Consider the following 6,039-nt stretch of genomic DNA (forward strand, 5'->3'; position numbering starts at 1 on the left):
CATGTGATCAGTTCAGAATACTTGGGAAGATCAGGAGTTTATATAAGATGTCTCTGACTGAGATGAAGATGGGGCAAGATTTTTTGACAGGTGGCTTGTTCCTTCTGTGAGTAGTATCATTGGCTCCTGTATGTCCCCCCGCCCCCTTGGAGATGTTTCTTGACCTCCTTTCTTGGTCACATCACTGTTCTCAGCTGTTATCTGTGCAGGAGGAATCTTCCCTCCTTTGATAAAGACACCAGTTCCTCACACAATCATGAGTAACAAGATGAGGTTCTTTGCCAGAATTCAAAGTTAGCTAGCTTGAATAAGCATACCTTTGCTTTAATTTGGCAACTGAGAAAAAAAATTCTCATTAGTGATGTGCCTCTACAGTCAACCCTGTTATCACCCTCTTACATTCTGAAGGACATTTTTCAACTGCCTGATTACAACTCTTAACCTTAACTCTGTCCATTGAAGGTATAGCTTTGATGGTTCAAACATGAATTGAATAGTCTCTTGGCAACAATTGAACTCACTGGGTTAGGGACTAAACTGTAATGTGGTAGAGAATGTCTCCTGAAAAAAAAATTCTTTGAATTACACAGTGTAAACTTATTAGAAGCTCAATTAAAATATGCCACATTTAATTGGTGTAAGGTTTTTCAAACAGATGGAATATAGTGTCACTACAGCCTTCAGTAAGCTGAAAGTGAAAAATTCCCTTTTTTTCCTTCACCTAAACCAAATCAGATTTATAGTCCAATTTCTCTCTGTTCTGCTTCAAATTGTTCTAGGAAGTGCACACAACAAGCACTCCAACATTTAGGAACTCATTATTAAGGTGAACAATCAGCCAGTCAACAATCCTCTGAAAGTTAGGGGGAAAGCACAACTATTCTAGCATTTGCAGGATTTCCCCTTAAATTTATGAGACTGAGAATTTATTTATATGAAGAATCAAGTAAGGGAATATATATTATTGGTATTCTTCTCTTCAATAGGGTTTTGGTTGTCTTTTCTATTATGGAGCATTAAGTTTGTGCTCTAGGTGACTATTAAAAAGGTGTATTGGGAGACTGGGGTTAGCAGATGCAAACTATTACATAGAGAACAGATAGACAATAAGTTCCAACACTATAGTACTGGGAACTATATTCAATATCCTGGGATAAACTATCCCAGGAAAAGATATAAAAATGGAAAAGAATATAAAAATGAGTATATATATATACACACACACACATATATATATATGTATATATATATATATAACTGAGTCACTTTGTTCTACAGAGGTAAATAATACAACATTGTAATTCAACTATACTTTAATAAATAAAATAAATATGTATAAATTCCCATAAAAAAAAGGTGACTATTAGACTTTAATGTCCATAGATATCATGTTTTTGTGTTTTTTTTTTTTAGTAGTTAGGATATAAAAATTTATTACACATACAGAATATTACCACTAACAAATGCAGACAGGCGAGGACACCACAGTACGGGATGGAACACGGCTAGCTCTTTGGAAAGTGAACAGGTTGGGTAGCTTGGAGCCTCATGCCATGCAGGTTGGCCAGTCAGATGGGAAAGCACATGCTTAACTCCAGGGACGTCTGGGCGTCCAGTGACCGTTCTGGGTGTCGGCGGCCTTCCCATCTGATCTGGGGCTTCGAAGGACGCCACACCCAGAAGCAAGCAACCGAAGCGAAGGGGCTTCCTAAGGTGGTCCTGGCTTGTCTCTGAAGTCAGGGCAACACCAGAGTCAGCAGTGTGTTTAACTGGATGATTTCCACAAACTACACACGATGTTTCTAACCGTCACACTTCGGTGAAGTACAAAACATGAAGTTACAGGCTGTGGGAAGAGAAGGCAGCACCTTCCAGTCCCAGTTGGTCTGGGGGATGAGGGTGCGGGGAGGAGTTACTTTTTAAACCTAGCCCCTCATTTCAATATACAAAAGAATTACTCTGATCGGTATTAAATTGTATTGAAAACAAAATAGACTAAAAAGCAAATACTACTCTATGTTGGGGTGAAAATGGGAGGAAAGAATGAGTCCTTCAAAGCAGGAGGGAGACAGTCGGGGAAGGTTCTGGGCCGTGACCCTTGGCGGTTACTCACGCTGTTCCATTTTTACTTTTGGTGGTCTCAGGAAGGTCCAGTTTTTCTTCTCTTTCTTTCCTTTCGTATTGGCTTGGAAGTTTCGCCAGCTGTCCACGTGACCACCTCGACTTTCCTCAAAATTTTTCTGCCACTCCCTTTCTCGTTTGGCTTTTTCTTGAGCTTCAATCTCTTCCTCTCGTTGTCGCTTCCTTTCATGCATCTCTTTGGCTTCTCTCTCTTTCCTCTTAATTTCCAGCTCAGCAAAGAGTTTCATTGTCTGTTTGTATACTGCTTGTTTGAACAGCTCAGGGTCATCCTCCTCCACATTTGTAGGCTTTCCTTCCTTCTTTAATTGCTTTTTTCGCTCTTTCACGGTGTGCTCCACGTATTCTTTTCCTGCCTGAATTACATCCAGGGCCCTCTTCTTTTGTTCCTGATCCAGTAGCAACTTGTAAGCTTTGTCCACAGCTTCAAAAGCCTTTTGTGCTCTGTCAGCATCACCTTGATTTTTGTCAGGATGCACCAGTATGGATAATTGCCGAAACCTCTTTTTTATTTCTTCATCTGTCACTTCAGGATCTATCTGAAGAACCTCAAACGGGTTCAAATTGAAGTAGGAGGAACCAGGACGAGTCAATCTTTCAATCTGATTTTTGAACGTTAGAACTGAATCTCTCTTCTCTATTTGTTTCACCTCACTGTAGAAGGTCATAAATGCTTCCTCCATGCTGCCTCCTCGACCCGAAGCCCTGCTCTCTCCTGGAGCCGCCATTTCCCCGGCCCAGAGACCACGTAACTCTTCTCCATGTTTTAGTTTTAAATGCAGATTTCTAGGCACCATGCTCCTAAGTTTTATTGTAGTCAGTCTGCTCTGGGGTGCCCTGTAGTCAGCCTTTTTAACAAGCATCCTTTGTGACTTGATACAGATCAAACTTAGACTACAATTTGCAGAAAACTGTCCTACGTTCCTTCCCAAAATTTGGAAAGCTGATGCTGATATGCCCCATCTTCCTGCAAACACAGAAATCCTGGATAGGGTTTAACAAAAATTTGTTTAATATACAGGTGAGTTTAAAAGAAAGGAAGTACCCTGTTCCAGAAATAGAGAGACACAAAAATCTCATAAATAATCTTATTTTCCACCAATTTTGTTTAATTTATTTCTTTAGTTAATTTAGTAACAATTCTTCAAGGCATAATTAGTATGAAGATACATGCCAAGTATAACTACCATGGCAACATTGAGATACAGAGACATGAAATAACTTACTTAAGACTATACCATAAGTTCCACAGCTAAGACTGAAACCAGGAAGTTGGCTACAGATTGAACACTTCGAACTAGTCCTACATTCTCAGATAATAAACAGCAATAAGGTATTTATTGATTAGAAAGGGAGGAAGTTATCTGTACATGATATGATTGTCTACATAGAAAAATACCTACAAAATAAATTTTAGGAAAAATATTTCATTTACAATTTGTACACACAAGATTAAGACACCAGAAGTGTTGCTATATAGTCATGCAATCAATTAAGTAAGGTCAGAATGATTTAAAAATTCACATTGGCAACCAAAACTATGGGTGTGTGATGGTTAATTTTGTACCTCAATTTGAGTGGGCCACAGGGTGCCCAGGCATTTGGCCAAATATTATTCTGGATGTGCCTCTGGGGGTGCTTCTCGATGACTTAAACATTTGAACTGATCAACTGAGTAAAGCAGTTTGCACTCCGTGGTGTGGTTAGGCCTCATTCAATTACGTGAAGTTCTTAATAGAACAAGACTGAGTAAATAAAACCCTTGCCTGACTGCATCAGCTTGCACATGGGTTTTTTCCAGTCTTCTGGCTCAGACTGAAACATGGGCTCTTCTTGGGTCTTTAACCTGCTGACTTTTTTACTGTAATTTACAACATCAGTTCTCTTTGCTCTCAGGCCTTTGGACTTGGACTGTAACTACACAACAGATGGCTGGATGGCATCACCGACTCACAATTGACATGAGTTTGAGCAAGCTCCAGGAGTTGGTAATGGACATGGAAGCCTGGCATGCTGCAGTTCATGGAGTCATAGAGTCAGACACGACCGAGTGATTGAACTGACTGACTGACACAGCAGCTGTCTTGGGTGGATCTCCAACCTGCTGACTGCAAGTCTTGAGACTTCTCAGTGTCCATAATCATGTGAGCCAATTCTTCATAAAGAAGCAATCTTTCTCTGTTTCTTTAGATACATATAGACATAGATTTAGAGACATAGATATAGATATAGCTACATATCCTAATGGGTCTGTTTCTCTGGAGAACTCCTAACTAATGCAGGATGTCTAGGAATTACCAAACTAATGTACAAGGGCCTATTTATGTATAAGAAGAAATTATATTCTTAATATTCAAACATCACTAACTCTTCAAGGCTGAACCAACTGATAATTTCCAGCTATAGGCTCAGGCCTACTTCATCTTCTGTTTGGATCCTGAATGAAGCAGGGAGTATATCTATACCCTCTATCTTGCTTTCCACTGCTCCCATATCTTAGGGCAGTTGTTCTCAAAGTAAAGTCCACAAATAGTGGCATAAGTAACAGTATCCTTTGCAAGCTTACTAGAAATACTTCACCTCAGATCCATTAAATTAGAAGCACTGAAATTAGACCTCCAAAATCTGTTTGTAATGAGCCCTCTAGGTGCTAGAGTCTGAGAACTACTGTGCTAGAGCTATGTTTCTCAAATCCAGTATGCACAGGAATGAGGTGGTAATCATGTTAAAATGCAGATGCTGATTCAGTTGGTCTGGGATGGGGCCTGAGACTCTGCATTTCTGATAAAATCTTATGTGATGCTGCTGCTCCAGGGACCATGCTTTGAGTAAAGCAAGTCTGTAATTTACAATTAAATCATTCTCCCAGATCCAAGGTTCCAGGCAAGCTGGTTGGATTCTTGTATTGCTTCCTGTTGTTGGCTTTGTCCCTCAGAAACATCCTAAAGATCAGTCCTGGGTGTTCACTGGAAGGACTGATGCTGAAACTGAAACTCCAATACTTTGGCCACCTCATGCAAAGAGTTGACTCATTTGAAAAGACCCTGATGCTGGGAGGGATTGGGGGCAGGAGAAGGGGACAGCAGAGGATGAGATGGCTGGATGGCATCACTGACTCGATGGACATGAGTTTGAGTAAACTCTGGGAGTTGGTGGTGGAAAGGGAGGCCTGGCATGCTGCGATTCATGGGGTCGCAAGGAGTTGGACACAACTGAGCAACTGAACTGAACTGAACTGAACTGAATATCCCTCCTCCCCAGTTCTTCTGCAGTCACATTTCTTCCTCCCTGTAACCAAAATATTCTTTCATACAAGTGTGCATGTGTGTGTGTGTGTGCAAATCTCACTTACTTGCTTCTTCACTTAGGCACCCCAGATTGCTGGAGGTGGTGACTGTAGGTCTATAATTCTTACTTCCAACCAAAGGGCCTATCCTGTATCCCATGCTTTTGGTTGACTTTCAAGTCTACTTTAAAGTTATGTCTGGTATGCAATGACCTAATTTAAAGACTTGTTTATGACAGTCCTTCACCCTGGGCCAGATGAGTATTTTATAAACTTGGCAAGTTATCTCAAGAAAATATAAATGCTCAAAGTCTATAGATCATAGTTTGAGAAAAAATGCAATAGTATCTAAAGGATGTCACTTGAGATGGTCATGGGGACACTGATATATGGGCATAACTCTTTCAAATATAATAACCCAATTATTGTAGAATGTGCTTTTATTAATGCTTTCAGAGTATCATTAGCATGGAAATAAAACATTTAACAACCCTCAGAGAGGTCTCAGTACTGAATAAATACTGGCTTACAGCAAAGCCTACAGTCCCAGTATGGTGGGACAGTACATCCAGAGGATGACTACCCTCCCATTTGTGTCATGAGGTACACTACAG

General features: G+C 40.3%; 1 pseudogene; it reads right to left on the reverse strand.

The window, feature by feature from the left end:
- Positions 1 to 1,955: 1,955 nt before the first annotated feature.
- LOC136153619 (dnaJ homolog subfamily C member 8 pseudogene) lies at positions 1,956 to 2,882 on the reverse strand (annotated as a pseudogene).
- Between the last annotated feature and the right edge of the window lie 3,157 nt (positions 2,883 to 6,039).

The sequence above is a fragment of the Muntiacus reevesi genome, chromosome X, assembly GCF_963930625.1.
Source record: "Muntiacus reevesi chromosome X, mMunRee1.1, whole genome shotgun sequence".
NCBI lineage: Eukaryota > Metazoa > Chordata > Mammalia > Artiodactyla > Cervidae > Muntiacus > Muntiacus reevesi.